Source organism: Myxine glutinosa, chromosome 2 (genome assembly GCF_964187855.1).
Source record: "Myxine glutinosa chromosome 2, kmMyxGlut1.1, whole genome shotgun sequence".
NCBI lineage: Eukaryota > Metazoa > Chordata > Myxini > Myxiniformes > Myxinidae > Myxine > Myxine glutinosa.
Window position 1 is genome coordinate 86,238,143 of NC_136262.1, and position 17,330 is coordinate 86,255,472.

A 17,330-nucleotide genomic window follows, 5' to 3' on the forward strand; every position below is an offset into this window, starting at 1 on the left:
GTCATTGAGCCCCGTACAGCCTCCAACTGTAGTTTGCTTGTGGTAATATTCCCATGGATGGTTTTTAAGATCTCTGTAACGTTTTTTTTTTTTTTGGGATACAAGATCGAAGCTAGTGTAGGAGCTAACATTAATCACAAAAAAAAAAAACGGACACACAAAACATACAACAAAGGGAGCGGGAGACAAGATTTGGAGAGAGAGGGAAGCACACAAGTACAACAGCAGAGAACAGGGACAACGGAAGATCTGTGGGAGGGAGAGGGCTGGGGGGGAGGAGGCATGGGAGGGGGGGGGGAGGAGTGGGAGAGGTATAAAACACATTGACACTGCTAGGACTTCCAGGAAAGAAGTCGGTATTTCAAAAAAGTGGATCTGGAGTGAATTAACGGGGGTAGAAAAGATCAAGGTTTGGGATGGGGGAAGATAAGAGATGGTAGTGGACAGCTGTATTAAAGACCTGGAGGGAGGAGTGGGATTGAAGAGAGTGAGGGAGTTTGTTCCAGAGGTGGGAGTAAAGAGGAATGAAAGAGTGAAGGTGAGCAGAGAGTCTTGATTTTGGCAATTTCACCAGAAGAGGGTTGCTGGCAGATCTTGTGCAACCTGTAGGAATATTTGGGGGACAGAGCTGGGGCAGCTAGGCTGGATAAGAGTCTGTAGGAGACAGAAAGACCACCTATGAGTTGCAGAAAGAAGATCACGAGAGAAGACAAGAAAGAAAGGTCACGAGAGCAGTGAGTGAGTGAAAGGCCCTCACAATCAGCTTCATCGCGGGAGATTCCAATGATTCTGAAAGCTTTGGTTTCAACAGCATGAAGCCGAGCTACGTGTGAGGCAGGCGCACCAGCCCAGAGGGGAGAGCAGTATTTCATTGAGCTGCGGATGAAAGCCTTGTATGTGGTGAGGAGCTCAGGTGTGCCAAGGAAGGGCCTCGCACGACGGAGGATGCCCAGTCGGCGACTGGCTTTGGAGGCCAGCTTGGAAATGTGGTTTTCCCAGGAAAGATCATGGCAGATAGTGAGACCCAAAAGCTTGAATTTATTGGAGAGGATTGTTGAGAAAGTAGATGGGAGGGTTGTCCAGTCGGTCTTTTCCGAGAGACATAGTAAGAGTGTGAGATTTGTCAGGATTGAAAGACATGTTCCAATTGTTTGACCAGTCTGTGATATTGTCCAGGTCTGCAGAGAGTGAGGAGGATGCAGACTGCTGATCTGAGATATGAGGAATGGAGAGGCAGAGAGTGAAGTCATCAGCAAAGAAATAGAGAGGATTTTCCAGAGAGTCGGAGAGATCATTGATAAAGCCCAGAAAAAGCACAGGGCCCAGAACACTGCCTTGGGGAACTCCAGCCTGAACAGGAAGGGGAGATGAGAAAAATCCATTCTGGGCCACACGTTGACTACGACCAGAGCGGAAGTCCGCAAGCCATGCGTGGAGATTCCCATGGATACCATAGGAGGCGAGTTTGATGACCAGAGCCGGCTGCCAGGGAATATCGAAGGCATGTGATATGTCAAGGGAGACAGCTCTGATTTCCTGTTTCGCATTGAGGGCCTCCATCCATTGTTGGGACAGCAGAAGTAGCATATTCAGAGGAGAGAGACCTGGTCTGATCCCAAATTGATGATCATAGATCAAGCCAGTGGAGAAGAGGAAGGATTTGATATCCGAAGCAATGATGGATTCCATGACTTTGCTGATAATTGGGAGCAGGCTGATTGGTCTGTAGTTGCAAGGATCTGTTTTTACACTTTTTTTTGTAAAGCGGTAATGTTTGCTGATTTCTAAACTGATGGCAGGTGACCTTGAACAAAAGAGAGGGTGAAGAGAAAAGAGAGAGGGTGTGAAAGAGCTGCAGAGCAGGATTTTAGGACCCGTGGGCTGATGCCATCTGGTCCAGTTGCAGAATCAGTGTCGAGGTTTGACAGAAACTTCTCCACCTTGTCAGGAGAGAAGTACAGATCCCAGGAGCAGCTGGGTTCGACTGGGTAAGGTGGGTACCGAGAGAGATGGGTTTGGGACACAAGATTTTGAGGCAAACACAGAGTTGAGGCATTCAGCTTTGTCACGTGCGGTGTCAACTGTGTAGCCATTTGAGGTAAGGGAGGGGATGGAGGGGGAACAAACACCAGAAACAGATTTGACCAGACGCCACCAGGATTTGAAGGAGGGAGGCAGGTTTGAGAGTTCAGTCTTGAGAGTGGAGAGATATTGTTCCTGACACTCCTGAGGGTAGACACACACTTGTTCCAGGCTTGGTGGAAGGAACTGAGATTGCCTTCAGTTGGATTAGCCTTCCAAGAGGCAAAGGCAAGTTGTTTCAGGGCAGCTGCTTCACCACAAGATTCAGTGTACCATGGATGGGAGGAAGGGTATGCCAACTAAAGACGAGATGGGATAAATCTGTGCATGAGAGAGAGAGCAGTTTACTTTGGAAGAATTCCCAGGAAGAGTTGATGTCAGAGGCAGTAGAGATGGGAGACCAGTCCAGATGATTTTTTGCTGCTTGAAGACCATGCCAGTCGGCCTGGGTGAAATGCCCGACTTGTCGGCGCTGAGGAGGCTCTCTGAGAATGGCCAGAGAGATATCCACTTTAACAAGTACATGATCAGGAGAACGGGTTGGAGCAGAAGAAGAGCAGCAGACATTTGCACGGAAGTTTGTCATAACCAAGTCCAGAAGAGAAGATGCTCCATTGACTGAGATCCGGGTCGGGAAATTGACAGATTGTGTCAGTACCAATGAGTCGCAGAAGTCCTTTGCTGAGGTGCCATGGCTGGTAAGAGAGGTACCCACACCCAGCCAGCTGGCATGATGACAGTTCAAGTCACCACATATGAGGAAGAGAGAGTTGGGATGAGTGGATCGAAGTTGGTCCATGTTGTCAGACAGCGAAATGTAAATGGAGTCATCACTGTTTGGGGGACGGTACAAAACACATATGAACAAAAGGTGTGAGTGGAGGGGAAGCCTTAGCCAGAGGTACTCCTGGGGGTGGGGTGGAGAGAGGGCAGTGCAAGGAGAGTGAGGAAGAGAGTTTTTGATAAACATAGCAACCCCACCACCAGGACGAGGCTCAGGTCTATCATACCGGAGGAGGGAGTAACCAGGAAGAGATGTTAAGGAATCAGAGTCATCTTGAAGGATGAAAGTTTGTGTTCAGCAGATTACGTCTGGTTTGACAGAAGCAACATGTATGGAGAGATCAATCAAGTTTGAGCGAAGGCCCCGGATGTTTGAGGTCCATACCGTTGAGGAAGAGGGAGGGGGAGCATTGGGTGCAGGACAGGGGAGGGGAGTGGTAGGATAAGATTAGGAAGAGGAGGAGGTAGGGAGAGCTGTTGATCGTGTGTCAGAGATTGCAGTAGAGTTAGGAGAAAGGGAAGATGAGGAGGACAAAATGTTTGATGGTGATGGGATTAGACACAGTGAGGGGTTGTTTGAGAGGGGGAAGAGCAAAGTAGATGGTTAGAGGAGGTGGAGGTATGAGATAGAAGGGAGATGAAGTAGGGAGGAGGGAGCTTTGAGGAGGAGGAGGGGGGATAATTGGAGAAAGATGGTAGGGGGTGGGAGATTTGAAGGGGAGGGGTTGGGGGGAAGTTTTGCAGGGGAGGAGGGAGGTTTGAAGGGATGGGGCAAGGGGGGGAGATTTAGAGGGGAGGAGTGAGGGGGCAGAATTGAAAGGGAGGGTGGGGGGAGTTTTGGAGGGGAGAGGTGAGGGGGGAGTTTTGAAGGGGATGGGTGGGGGGGGGGGGGGGTGAGTTTTGAAGGGGAGGATTGAAGACGTTCTCTTTTTCATTCCCGTTGCCCCAATTATCACTGGTACTATTTTGACACTCGTCAACTTCCAGTATCTTTTCACTTCATTCTTGAGGTCTTGATATTTGGTCATTTTCTTGATTTCTGTATTATTTAGATCAAAATCACGGTGTACTAAAACCTCAATTAGCAATGCTGTCTTTTCTTTTTTGTCTCTGAGTACGATGTCCAGTTGCAGTGCTTTCATTTTCACACTTGTACTATGTTGATGCTGGATGGGATCATCAGGTTGTATGTGAGCATTATGTCCTTGTTACCCTCGCCTGGGGAGAGGGTATTGCATTTGAGTCCGTTTGTTTGTTTGTTTGTTTATCTGTCTGTTTGTCCGCACAGAATAAATATGATTTTCTCTGCAACCGTTGGTCCGATTGACAGGAAACTTTCACCATAGGTGCAACTCCACCTGCAGAATTTTTTAATGATAATTATGATGGCATAGGTCACGTGGTTCGGCCGCCATCTTTGAAAAATCGAAAAACTTTGCACCTCCATATCTCCGAAAGCGCTGAATATAAAAAATTGAGACATGGCTCATTGTAAAGAACTCTCCATGGGGAATAAAATATGATAATGATGATGTCATAGGTTCCTCCATTATAACATCATAATTCAACAAGTACAAAACTTCATCCTATCAAGGTGAAATTTCTTGAGCAGCATGTAGGCATTAATTGGTGGAGAAAAAAAAAAGATGACATCATTGGTCATGTGGTTCAGCCGCCATCTTGGAAAGAATAAAAACATTTGCACCTCCATATCTCCAAAAGCGCTGCATAGGAAAAATTGAGACATGGCTATTTGTAAAAAATACTCTCCATGTGGAATAACATCTGTTAATGATGATGTCATAGGTGCCTCTATTATGATGTCATAATTTGACGGGTACAAAACTTCATCCAATCAAGATGAAATTTATTGAGCATAATCTAGGAATAAATTAGTGGAGAAAAAAAAGAAAGATTACGTCATCGGTCACGTGGTTGGCCCGTCATATTTGTTTTAACACAAAAGCCTTTAAAAAAACAACTGAAAATACATCCTGGCGAGGGTTTGCAATCTCTGATTGCTCTTTGTTGTTTTCAATGATTGCTTTTGGTTCATGTTTCCATGTGTTTTGTGGAACTGGGATATTGGCATTTCTGCAGATGTGCCAGTGGATTACTCGACATACCTTGTTGTGCCTTTGGGTGTACAGCTGTTCAGACATTAGTTTTTTACATCCTGATAGGAGGTGAATTGTGCTTTCTGTTTCTACCTTGCAGAACCTACACTTGTCCGATTAACTCTTGTCCGATTTGACACTTGTTAGTTTTTTACATACTGATAGGAGGTGAATTGTGCTTTCTGTTTCTACCTTGCAGAACCTACACTTGTCCGATTAACTCTTGTCCGATTTGACACTTGTTAGTTTTTTACATCCTGATAGGAGGTGAATTGTGCTTTCTGTTTCTACCTTGCAGAACCTACACTTGTCCGATTGACACTTGTCCGATTTTTAAAAAAGCTATTTGTGTAGTGTCCTGGGTTTTGGGCATTAATAAATTAATGATTCGTTCTCCATCCCAGTTGAGCTGACGTCTTCTTAGCCATTCTAATGATCCTTCATTGTCTATCCCCAATCTGTCCAACTCTTTTTCATATTTACCTGCTCTTTTGTCTTTCTCCCAGTTGTCGCTATATAACTGCTCGTATTTCATCTTGTATTTTTATTTTGTCTTTTTTGCAATAGTTGTGGCTGTATTTGTTGCTGTTTTAGGTTGGTGCATGACATCTTCTAATCGCACCTGTTTTTGGAAGAATTTTTTGAAGGTGAGTGAGAGATACCTTTTCTGGTTTGTTGTGTTCATGCTTGTGCACAAATTGTATTCGGTCGTCTGTTCAGCTTTTCACGTACTCTGCTAATCCTACAATTGTCGCTCTGTGTACTCGATTGTGTTCCTTCAGGACGGATCGACAGCTTCACAGACCGTGTTTTTTGGTTTTATATATATAGATCCATGCTGTGGAAAATTTGATTCGTCTCCTATTGCAATTTTTGAGTATGGCCTTGTTTAGTAATAGGTAGTTTTTGTTTCGTAACACCCTCTCTTGCATCCCTTTCTGTTCTACCTCTAGGCCTCCTTGTTGTGTTATGTGGTGGTACATTGTTGTGTGTGTGTGTGTGTGTGTGTGTGTGTGTGTGTGTGTGTGTGTGTGTGTGTGTGTGTGTGTGCGCGCGTGTGTGCGCGGATGTATGTGTGTGTGTGCATGTATGTGTGTGTGTGTGTGTACACGGTCTGCCACCACCGATTGTCATCTCCACTCACGAGTCTCCAAGAGTAAAATGGAGCCTTCCCTGTTCCTGAAGCATCCATATTCACCCCAACAAGGAACCACGACTTATGGACCAAGCCATCTCCTTATCTGTGTGCCGTGTCCCTCTCTGCCATCCTTGAAGTGGCCTCTGGGGTACGCCGGGCACGCCGTGTCTCAGTCTGTTCCCTATTGATCTCATCCATCTTGGTCCCATTCTTCCCTGATGGGATAGAGTTGGCAAAACCCAGCAAGCCGCAAGTTGTGTGTGTGTGTGTGTGTGTGTGTGTGTGTGTGTGTGTGTGTGTGTGTGTGTGTGTGTGTGTGTGTGTGTGTGTGTGTGTGTGTGTGTGTGTGTGTGTGTGTGTGTGTGTGTGTGTGTGTGTCACATATGTACAATCAATATAATTTTTATAATATGGATAATATATAGTACATAATATCCAGTACAACATGTCACATATAATATGTGTGTGTGTGTGTGTGTGTGTGTGTGTGTGTGTGTGTGTGTTGTGCCTGCATATGCGTGTGTGTTCGCACAAGTGCTCAACTAATTCTTGATAATTTTTCTGTTGTCGCATTGATATAAATATAAAATAAAGACCATTCACAGACTTGTGTGAGCAGAATACACAGAAAATATTTGATTACTGAAGGATGATATCATTCTCATGTAGCACTTGTTTAGTCTATTGATATCATTATGTTCAACCAAATGTTACTGTTGAAATATTGCATGCTCTTTGTTGGAAAAGACAATTTCCTTCTATATGTTCGATGGGAAGGCCTGCTTTGCAGGAATTGATACGGTTCCAGCAGCTATAGTAGCCTCTAAATAAAGCTATTCTTCACATGCTAATGTGATGAACACTGTATTTCTTGTCACCTCTCAGCAGTTTTACAGATGTTGAAGAAGACGAGAACGCCACTCAGTAGAGCGCATACTCCCGCCGTAGGTCAAGTTGGAATAGTACGATTTCACAAAAGTTTGAGGGAGTAGTTCAGTGACAACACAAGACAAGACAGACACTGCACAGATTTTTTTTTTTTTTTTTTTTTTTAATACAACATCGAGGCTCGTGAAAGAGCGAACATTAATCACACAGAAAGACAAACCGACACATAAAACAAATAACATCGGGAGCGGTAGACAAGATGGGGAGAGAGGGGGAAGGACACACACAACATTTGAGAGCAGGGACCGAGAGACATGGAGACATCGAGAGATCTGTGGGAGGGAGAGGGCTTTGTGGGGGAGGCATGGGAAGGGGGGGGTGGGAGAGGTATAAAACATATGGACACTGCCAGGACTTCCAGGAAAGAAGTTGGAATTTCAAACAAGGTGGATCTGGGGTGAATTAGTGGGGGTAGAAAAGATCAAGGTTTTGGATAGGGGAAGATAAGAGATGGTTGTGAACAGCTGTTTTAAAGACCTGGAGGGAGGAGTGGGATTGAAGGGAGTGTGGGAGTTTGTTCCAGAGGCGGGAGAAAAGAGGAATGAAAGAGTGAAGGTGAGCAGAGAGCCGAGATTTCGGCAGTTTAACCATCAGAGGGTTGCTGGCAGATGTTGTGCGACCTGTAGGAATATTTGGGGGACAGAGCACAGAGAGAGCTGGGGGAGCAAGGCCGGAGAGGAGTCGGTAGAAGACAGAAAGACCACCTACCTGCTTGCGGTGAGTGAGTGAAAGGCCCTCAGAGATAGCTTCGTCGCGGGAGATTCCAATGATTCTGAAAGCTTTGGTTTCAACAGCATGAAGCCGTGCTAGGTGTGAGGCAGGAGCACCAGCCCATAGGGGAGAACAGTATTCCATTGAGCTGCAGATGAAAGCCTTGTATGTGGTGAGGAGCTCAGGTGTGCCTAGGAAGGACTTGGCACGACGGAGGATGCCCAGTCGGCGACTGGCTTTGGAGGCCAGCTTGGAAATGTGGTTTTCCCAAGAAAGATCATGGCAGATAGTGAGACCCAAAAGCTTGAGCGACAGAACTTCTTGGAGAGGATTGTTGAGAAAGTAGATGGGAGGGTTGTCCAGTCGATCTTTTCGGAGAGACATAGTAAGAGTGTGAGATTTGTCAGGATTGAAAGACATGTTCCACTTGTTTGACCAGTCTGTGATTTTGTCCAGGTCTTCAGAGAGTGAGGATGCTGCAGACTGCTGATCAGAGGGAAGAGGAATGGAGCGGCAGAGAGTGGAGTCATCAGCAAAGAGATAGAGAGGATTTTCCAGAGAGTCGGAGAGATCATTGATAAAGACCAGAAAAAGCACAGGGCCCAGCACACTGCCTTGGGGAACTCCAGCCTGAACAGGAAGGGGAGATGAGAGAAATCCATTCAGGGCCACACGTTGACTACGACCAGAGAGGAAGTCCGCAAGCCATGCGTGGACATTTCCATGGATACCATAGGAGGAGAGTTTGGTGAGCAGAGCTGGGTGCCAGACCGTATCGAAGGCACGTGATATGCCAAGGGAGACAGCACTGATTTCCTGTTTTGCATTGAGGACTTCCATCCATTGTTGAGACAGCAGAAGCAGCATGTCCAGAGTAGAGTGACCTGGTCTGAAACCAAATTGATGATCAGAGATATATATTTAGAATATATAGAAGATAATGTAAAAAAACAAAAAACGCAATTTCACTTACATTTTCGGATTCAGCGTTCAATTCTATATAAGTGAGTGTATTTTGAGGCATGTCTGACTTCAAATAAAATTGTAAGCCAGCAAAACGTTCGTTTCATTCCTTAGGGATACAACATGTAAAACTGGCCCGAACGTGAAAACAAAACTCGCTCATTTTAAGTCCTACAAGCTAATGCGACCACTCATTCTTCTGAGAAGAATCCCGTGCACATGCTTGTCACACTTATAACTCACCTAAGTCTTTATAACTTCATCAAATACTGACACCGCGATTGACATTCGCTGAGCTAAATGTTGATATCTCTTCTGAGGTTAAAAAAAACAAAACAAAAAAAACAGTTTTAAAGCATTATACGTATCAAACGATACATTTTATGAAACGGGGAAACCTAATACACACTTTGGTGGTTTCAAAATGACAGAATATGTCTTTATTAGAAGAAAAAAAGAACCTTGAAGACGACGCTGCTAACAAAATACACCGCTCTAACGCATAACCACGAGTTTAAACTACATTTACAACAAATATGAAAACTATTTTCATATCACAATGTTAAATATAGAATATATAGAAGATTGTAGCGACCCATGGGTCCCCCAAGCGAGACCAGCAACAGAATCTCCTTGCTCCAGCCTGTGACGTAACCGGCGGGCAAACCACGGCGCCGGGTGGCCGGTCACGTGACCACCAAAGCGTGCTGCGCGTGCGGTTATAATCCTTTGCACCTGTCGGTCACGTGACCACCAAAGCGCGCCTCGCCTGAGAGGCGGGGCTTTCGGTTTCGGTTGTGCTTTCTGGTTGTGATATATATGCAGCCCGATTAATGGGCTTTTCAGAGTTCCCGAGTTGGTTTTTACAATAAACATCTTCTCGGACGAGTTTGTGTCTTGCCCGTCACTTCGTCCGTCTCAAGCAAGAGCCCTGCTCGTCACTGGTGACACCGAATTTACGACACTCGATGGACACCGCAGTGTCCCTCAAATTGCCCACCTTCTAGGAAGCACATGCCGCCGTCTGGTTCGCGCAGGCGGACTCCCAGTTCGCCCTGCGTAGCATAACGGAGGACGCCACGCGATACCATTACGTAGTCGTCGCGCTTGGCTCCGCGACCGCCACCCGCTGCCTGAGCTTCCTCCAGATCCCGCCCGCTGACGGCAAGTACGACGCCATCAAGGCACTTCTTCTGGGCACTTTCGCCCTCTCCCCAGCTGAGCGCGCACGACGCCTGCTCGACCTTCCTGAGCTCGGCGATACGCGCCCGTCCGAACGCATGGACTACATGCTCGTGTTGCTCGGCGAGCACCCCTCGGATTTCCTGTTTCGGGAGCTTTTTCTTCGCCAGCTCCCGGCCCAGGTACGGGTCGCCCTGGCAGGCACGACCATCGTGAACCCCCGCGACCTCGCCAAGGAGGCCGACAAGATCGATTCGGCAAGCCATCTCGCCGGAGCGGCGAGCCAGCTCGTCGGGGTGGCGGCCGGGAGCCCTCCCGCCCACCCGCCCGGCGCCCGCGACGCAGTTTCCTTCCCGGAGGCCGCCGGGCCGGCGCGACTGGCAGCGGCGACGCCGCGTCGCCCGGTCCCGACGCGTCGACCGGAGCCCCCGCCGGACCCGGCCTGGTGTTATTTCCACGCCAGGTTCGGGCGGCAGGCCCGATCATGTCGACCCCCGTGCACGTTCGGCAAGTCGGAAAACGGGCGGGCCGGCGTTCCCTACCAGCAATGAACGCCGGCCGTTCCGGAAACCTGCTATTCATCGCGGACCAAGCGTCGGGGCGGCGCTTTCTCTGCGACACCGGCGCCCAGCTGAGCGTCATTCCCACTTCGGCGGAGGACAGGCGGGCCGCCGTTTGCGGCCCCTCCTTAATCGCGGCCAACGGCTCCGCCATCTGCACCTTCGGCCCACGCACCGTCGCCCGCCGCTTCGGCAGCCAGCTCTTTCACTGGGAGTTCGTGACGGAGGACGTCCCCATGGCTTTGCTCAGGGCCGATTTTCTGTGCGCCCACGGGCTGCTGGTCGACGTGAAACGCCGGCGTCTCATCAACGCCGAAACTTTCAGCTCCCTGGCATGCGCCTTGAGCCGTTCTGCGCCCACCAAGTTTTCCTGCGTCCTCCCATTGGCAGACGACTTCGCACGTCTCCTCGCGGAGTTCCCGGCCCTCACGCGACCGACGTTTTCGGCCATCGCGGTGCGTCACGGCATCGAGCATCACATCCCCACTACGGGCCCGCCGGTGTACACCCGGGCTCGCCATCTCGATCCCGCCAAACTCGCCATCGCCAAGGCCGAGTTCGCCGCGCTGGAGCGCCTCGGCATCGTGTGGCGCTCCGACAGCGCCTGGGCCTCGCCGCTGCACATCGTCCCGAAGCCGGGGGGCGGATGGCGGCCATGCGGCGACTACCGCCGCCTTAAAGACGCCACTATCCCCGACAGGTACCCCGTCCCGCACATCCAGGATTTTTCCACCCGGTTGGCGGAGCAGACCATTTTTTCACAAGTGGACCTGATTCGGGGGTACCACCAGGTGCCCATCCGCCCGGCCGACATCCCGAAGACGGCCGTTATTACACCTTTCGGCCTCTTTGAATTCCTCCGGATGCCCTTCGGCCTCAAAAACGCGGCACAGGCGTTCCAGCGCCTGATGGACGGCGTGCTGCGCGACTTGCCGTTCCTCTACACCTACCTGGACGACATCCTCGTCGCCAGCACGTCCATAGCCGAGCACCTCCTCCACCTCCGGACGCTGTTCGGCCACCTCAGTGAGCACGGCCTGATCGTCAACCCGGCCAAATGTCACTTTGGTGCGGCGACGATCGACTTTTTGGGCCACCGCATCACCCGGATCGGCGCCGTGCCGCTACCGGCCAAAGTCGAGGCCATCGCCGCTTTCCCGTGCCCCCGCTCTGTCAAGGCGCTGCAGGAGTTCCTCGGGATGGTGAACTTTTATCACCGCTTCGTGCCCCGAGCTGCGCAACTCATGTGGCCCTTGTACGCAGCCCTGCGCGGCCAGCCGGCGAAACGCGACATGGTCTGGTCCACGGACATGGACACTGCTTTTACCGGCGCAAAACGGGCCCTCGCCAACGCCACGCTGCTGGCCCACCCGGTACCCCAGGCTCCCATCGCCCTCACCACGGACGCCTCCGACTACGTCGTGGGCGCGGTCCATGAACAATGGGTAAACGGGGCCTGGCAGCCGCTCGCGTTCTTCAGCCGGCAACTCCTGCCCAACGAGTTGAAGTACAGCACCTTCGACCGCGGGCTCCTCGGGCTGTACCTGGCCGTCCGCCATTTTCGCCACCTCCTGGAGGGCCGCCCGTTCACGGCTTTTGTCGACCACAAGCCGTTGGTTTTCGCCATGGCCAAGGTCACGGAGCCGTGGTCGGCCCGCCAGCAGCGCCACCTCTTCGCCGTGTCGGAGTACACCACGGACATCCGGCACGTCGCCGGGAAGGACAACGCCGTGGCCGACTGCCTTTCTCGAGCCGGCGCCAACGCCGTCCACCTCGGCGTCGATTTCGCCCTGATGGCAACGGACCAGGCCATCGACGGCACGATGCAGGCGCTCCGGGTGGCGGACACGGGCCTCCGCTTGGCTGACGTCCCCTTCGCGGACACGGTCCTGCTGTGCGACATCTCCCAAGGCTGACCTCGCCCCGTTGTGCCGGTCACCTGGCGGCGGCGCATTTTTGCTTCGCTCCACGGCCTCTCTCACCTGGGCCGGAAGGCGTCCCAGAGGCTGGTGGCAGCACGTTTCGTCTGGCATGGGCTGCGACGGGACGTCCGCGACTGGGCCAACGCCTGCACACCCTGCCAGCGGGCCAAGGTCCACCGTCATACCCAGGCTCCGCTGGCTCCCTTCACCGTGCCTGAGCGACGGTTCGACCACGTCCACGTGGACCTGGTGGGTCCCCTTCCCCCATTGCAGGGGTTCACCCACCTGCTTACCATGGTGGACAGGACCACCAGGTGGCGGGAGGCCATGCCCCTCGCCTCCACCACCACCGCCAACGTGGCCCAGGCGTTCATCGCCACCTGGGTCGCGCGTTTCGGCGCACCAGCGGACATCTCGTCGGACCGCGGCCCACAGTTCACGTCCGAACTATGGGGCGCGGTCGCCCGCACGTTGGGCGTTACCTTGCACCGCACCACGGCCTACCACCCCCAAGCCAACGGGTTGTGCGAGCGGTTCCACCGCTCCATGAAGGCCGCACTCATGGCCGGCCTCCAGGACAACGGCTGGGCCGACCGGCTCCTGTGGGTCCTTTTGGGCCTCCGCACGGCTCCCAAAGAGGACCTCCAGGCGTCCACCACCGAGCTGGTGTACGGCCAGGCCCTCCGCGTACCGGGCGAGTTCATTCCTGACGCCACCAGCCCCTGGTCCGCCGCGCACCAGCGCACGGACTTCCAGGAGGCCGCCCGACGTTTCGCCCCCGTGCCCACGTCCTGCCACGGCGACCCCCAATCCTACGTCCCCCCAGCACTCCGCACGGCGGAGTACGTCTTCGTGCGCCACGACGCGCACCGGGGGCCGCTCCGGCCACCATACGACGGACCCTTCCGGGTCCTACGACAGGACAACAAGTCCTTCATCGTCAATATCGGCGGCCGGGCGGACCGGATTTTGCTGGACCGCCTCAAGCCGGCCCACATGGACGTCGGCCAGCCGCCACGGCTGGCTCTCCCACCGCGGCGCGGCCGCCCCCCATCCACTGCACCCCCCGTCCGACCACCCGCCACCACACCGGACCCCCCCCCCCCCCCCCCCCCCCCGCGACTGGCCAGGGGTCGTTTCGGTCGGGTCACCCGGACCCCCCTCAGGTTGACCTTCCTGGATCAAGTCCATTCTGGGGGGGCGTGTGTGGCGACCCATGGGTCCCCCAAGCGAGACCAGCAACAGAATCTCCTTGCTCCAGCCAGTGACGTAACAGGCGGGCAAACCACGGCGCCGGGGTGGCCGGTCACGTGACCACCAAAGCGTGCCGCGCGTGCGGTTATAATCCTTTGCACCTGTCGGTCACGTGACCACCAAAGCGCACCTCGCCTGAGAGGCGGGGCTTTCGGTTTCGGTTGTGCTTTCTGGTTGTGATATATATGCAGCCCGTTAAATGGGCTTTTCAGAGTTCCTGAGTTGGTTTTTACAATAAACATCTTCTCGGACGAGTTTGTGTCTTGCCCGTCACTTCGTCCGTCTCAAGCAAGAGCCCTGCTCGTCAAGATAATGTTAAACAAAATGAGCCCTATCTTCCAATGGTAAACAATCCTTCAAAAAATTCCTGGATCGGGAATAATATCCTGAGCTTCACCAAAAACTAATCAATTCTTCCTTATCCCAAGGGAAATTATCCCACCAACTTTCATCCAAATCCGTTCAGAACTTTTCCAGATATCTTGTTCACAAACACGCACACACACACACACACGGACACGATCGAATGCATTACTCCCTGGCGGGAGTAATCACATGCCTTCTGTGACATTGAAGTCTTATTCATGAGAGGCAATGGGCAGTCAACCTCAAATATATATTTTCAAATGCGTACAGAAAAGGCTGGGGTTGACCCATGGCTTCTCATACATTTCTGACAAAGAACCAGCCAACTTTGATCTCTCTTTGACCCCCTTCTGCTCACAGAATTGCAAAATGCCAAGTCTTTGATAAGATATTTCACAATTAAGTTCAGAAGTCAAGTGTTTTAATGTCGCCATATATTTGATTATAATGTCAGGTCATGTTGACAGACCCTTTACAATCCCCGGCTCGTAGTAGTAAGGTCATGGAGCATAATTCAACACCGCATTGCTCGACACAATCTGGAGAAGAAGAAAAAACATTAATCAGCTTAACAAATTACTTTGGGAATGTCACATGATCAGAACCTTTCATAATAATAATAATCATCATCATCATCATCTATAATAATTAATATAAAAGTGGAATTGTATACTTATATATTTATTTGTTTGTTTGTTTGTTTGTGTATATATTTATACGTATATGCTTCAAAAAAAACTTTTAAAAATACTGAACCAACTCAAATCAAATTTTGCATGTTGCCTAAGGGTTCGGTATCCAAAGTATGGTTTTTGTCTGGGTAGCATACCTGGGATAGGGGGTTCAAGGTGGGGAGGGTTTTTTTTTTGTTTTTTTTCTTGTATACAAGATCGAGGCTCGTGAAAGAGCTAACATTAATCACACAAAAAGTCAAACCGACACATAAAACACAAAAAATAAGGGGAGCGGTAGACAAGATGGGGAGAGAGGGGGAAGGACACAAACAACATTTGAGAGCAGGGACATCGGGAGAAATGTGAGAGGGGGAGGGCTTGGGGGGAGGTAGGAGAGGTATAAAACATATGGACTGCAAGGACTTCCAGGAAAGAAGTTGGAATTTCCAAAAAGTGGATCTGGAGTGGATTAACGGGGGTAGAAAAGATCAAGGTTTTGGATGGGGGAAGGTAAGAGATGGTGGTGAACAGCTATTTTAAAGACCTGGAGGGAGGAGTGGGATTGAAGGGAGTGTGGGAGTTTGTTCCAGAGGTGGGACAAAAGGGGAATGAAAGAGTGAAGGTGAGCAGAGAGCCGAGATTTCGGCAGTTTGGGGAAGACCCCAATTCTCTCTTTGTAAATGTCTATCATATCACACCACCCGGTGGTATCCAGTACAGTATTACAAATCATATTATTCTTGTATAAAGAAAGTTTAAACAACTTGACTTGATAATATACATTACGGTGATATATTGAAATCTGAGTGAGAATAATTCGAAATCTTCAAAATGTTTCATTTCACTCATTTTGAGCGGAAGTTCAAACCAAAGCAAACACAGCTTCACAGTGAAGCCGAATGGGACATACAAGAGGGCCTTGCCGTTCGTGAGGTTTCCCTTCACGGATTTGCTCTGTCGCGGTCATTGTCCGGCGATATATAGATATGCTGGTTGTGTCAGTAGAATGTTTCATTTTGATATACCAGTATTCAAAATTTGAATATAACTGTATACCAAAAAAATGGGCATGAAAAAAACCGGTATATCCACAAGTATATCGGTATATCACCAACAAATCAAAGAAGGTGCTTAGAATCCTTAAATGCATGAATTAAAAAGCCTTGATACACTCGGCTATGCCTGGAGCAGTGGAATGGATGACGTCAAGACGTACCAGGAAGTAGGTACAGTGGGTAGCGATAGCGATATCGGCTCATGCTGATTACCGGTACAGCGATCCGTGATAGTGATACCGATATCGGCCTGTGCAGATTACCAACATGGCAATCTACGATAGTGATACTGAGATCGGCCTGTGCAGATTACCAACATGGCAATCTACGATAGTGATACCGATATCGGCCTGTGCAGATTACCAACATGGCAATCTACGATAGTGATACTGAGATCGGCCTGTGCAGATTACCAACATGGCAATCTACGATAGTGATACCGATATCGGCCTGTGCAGATTACCAACATGGCAATCTACGATAGTGATACTGAGATCGGCCTGTGCAGATTACCAACATGGCAATCTACGATAGTGATACTGAGATCGGCCTGTGCAGATTACCAACATGGCAATCTACGATAGTGATACCGATATCGGCCTGTGCAGATTACCAACATGGCAATCTACGATAGTGATACTGAGATCGGCCTGTGCAGATTACCAACATGGCAATCTACGATAGTGATACCGATATCGGCCTGTGCAGATTACCAACATGGCAATCTACGATAGTGATACTGAGATCGGCCTGTGCAGATTACCAACATGGCAATCTGCGATAGTGATACCGATATCGGCCTGTGCAGATTACCAACATGGCAATCTACGATAGTGATACTGATATCGGCCTGTGCAGATTACCAACATGGCAATCTACGATAGTGATACTGAGATCGGCCTGTGCAGATTACCAACATGGCAATCTACGATAGTGATACCGATATCGGCCTGTGCAGATTACCAACATGGCAATCTACGATAGTGATACCGATATCGGCCTGTGCAGATTACCAACATGGCAATCTACGATAGTGATACCGATATCGGCCTGTGCAGATTACCAACATGGCAATCTACGATAGTGATACCGATATCGGCCTGTGCAGATTACCAACATGGCAATCTACGATAGTGATACAGATATCGGCCTGTGCAGATTACCAACATGGCAATCTACGATAGTGATACCGATATCGGCCTGTGCAGATTACCAACATGGCAATCTACGATAGTGATACTGAGATCGGCCTGTGCAGATTACCAACATGGCAATCTACGATAGTGATACCGATATCGGCCTGTGCAGATTACCAACATGGCAATCTACGATAGTGATACCGATATCGGCCTGTGCAGATATCGGCCTGTGCAGATTACCAACATGGCAATCTACGATAGTGATACTGATATCGGCCTGTGCAGATTACCAACATGGCAATCTACGATAGTGATACTGATATCGGCTGTGCAGATTACCAACATGGCAAGCTACGATAGTGATACTGAGATCGGCCTGTGCAGATTACCAACATGGCAATCTACGATAGTGATACTGATATCGGCCTGTGCAGAT

General features: G+C 50.1%; 1 protein-coding gene across 12 annotated transcripts in view; it reads left to right on the forward strand.

Moving 5' to 3' along the window:
* LOC137422340 (tight junction protein ZO-1) overlaps positions 1 to 17,330 on the forward strand; it is a 633,827-nt gene that overhangs the window by 94,762 nt on the left and 521,735 nt on the right. The gene's annotated exons all lie outside the window — the stretch shown is intronic.